Consider the following 1791-nt stretch of genomic DNA (forward strand, 5'->3'; position numbering starts at 1 on the left):
AAATTTACCACACAAATTTTTGGGTCTAGACCAACGTTTGGGTCGAGTTTCGTCTAATTCTTAGAACGTTCAAAATTTAGGTGTTTTGCGCGGTTTTATTAGAGCATGTTTGTTTCCCTTTTATACAAACTTGTAGTTATTATTACGTTTAGCAAATTTACCACACAAATTCTTGGGTCTTAACCACTGTTTGGGTCATGTTTCGTCGAATTCTGAGAACGTTCAAAATTTAGCTATTTTGCACTGTTTTATTAGAACAATTTTGTTTCCCTTTTATACAAACTTGTAGTTATTACAAAGCTTAGTAAATATACCACACAAATTCTTGGGTGTAAACCAGCGTTTGGGTCAAGTTTCGTCGAATTCTAAGAACGTTCCACATTTAGCTGTTTTGCACTATTTTATTAAAGCACGATCGTTTCCTTTTTATACAATCTTGTAGTTATTATTACTTTTAGCAAATTTACCACACAAATTTTTGGGTCAAGTTTCCTCGTATTCTAAGAACGTTCAAAATTTAGCTGTTCTGCACGGTTTTATTAAAGGAAATTTGTTTCCCTTTTATACAAACTTTTAGTTATTATTAAGCTTAGAAAATTTACCAACTTAATTCTTGGGTCTAGACCAACGATTTGGTCAAGTTTCGTCGAATTCTAAGAACGTTCCACATTTTGCTGTTTTGCACGGTTTTATTAAAGCAAGTTCGTTTTCCTTTTATAAAAACTTGTAGTTATTATTAAGCTTAGCAAATTTACTACATAAATTCTTGGGTCTAGACCAACGTTTTGGTTATTTTTCGTCGAATTCTGAGAACGTTCAAAATTTAGCTGTTTTGCGCGGTTTTATTAGAGCAGTTTGTTTTCCTTCTATACAAACTTGTAGTTATTATTAGACTTAGCAAATTTACCACACAAATTCTTGGGTATAGACCAACGTTTGGGTCGAGTTTCGTCTAATTCTTAGAACGTTCAAAATTTAGGTGTTTTGCGCGGTTTTATTAGAGCATGTTTGTTTCCCTTTTATACAAACTTGTAGTTATTACAAAGCTTAGTAAATATACCACACAAATTCTTGGGTGTAAACCAGCGTTTGGGTCAAGTTTCGTCGAATTCTAAGAACATTCCACATTTTGCTGTTTTGCACAGTTTTATTAAAGCAAGTTCATATTCCTTTTTTACAAACTTGTTGTTATTATTAAGCTTAGCAAATTTACCACATAAATTCTTGGGTCTAGACCAACGTTTTGGTTATGTTTCGTCGAATTCTGAGAATGTTCATAATTTAGCTGTTTTTCGCGGTTTTATTAGACCAAGTTTGTTTCCCTTTTATACAAACTTGTAGTTATTCTTTCGCTTAGCAAATTTACAATAAAACTTCTGGGGTCTATACCAACGTTTGGGTCAAGGTTCGTCGTATTCTAAGAACGTTGAAAATTTAGCAATTTTGCACGGTTTTATTAAAGTAAGTTCGTTTCCCTTTTATACAAACTTGTAGTTATTATTAAGCTTAGAAAATTTACCACATTAATTCTTGGGTCTAGACTAACGTTTTGGTGAAGTTTCGTCGAATTCTGAGAACGTTCAAAATTTAGCTGTTTCGCACGATTTTATTAAAGCAAGTTCTTTTCCCTTTTATACAATCTTGTATTTATTATTAAACTTAGCAAATTTTCCGCATTAATTCTTGGGCCTAGACCAACGTTTTGGTCGTGTTTCGTCAAATTAGAGCAACTTTGTTTCCATTTAATACAAACTTTTAGTTATTATAACGCTTAGCAAATTTACCACACAA

This window comes from Sesamum indicum, unplaced genomic scaffold, assembly GCF_000512975.1.
Source record: "Sesamum indicum cultivar Zhongzhi No. 13 unplaced genomic scaffold, S_indicum_v1.0 scaffold00421, whole genome shotgun sequence".
NCBI lineage: Eukaryota > Viridiplantae > Streptophyta > Magnoliopsida > Lamiales > Pedaliaceae > Sesamum > Sesamum indicum.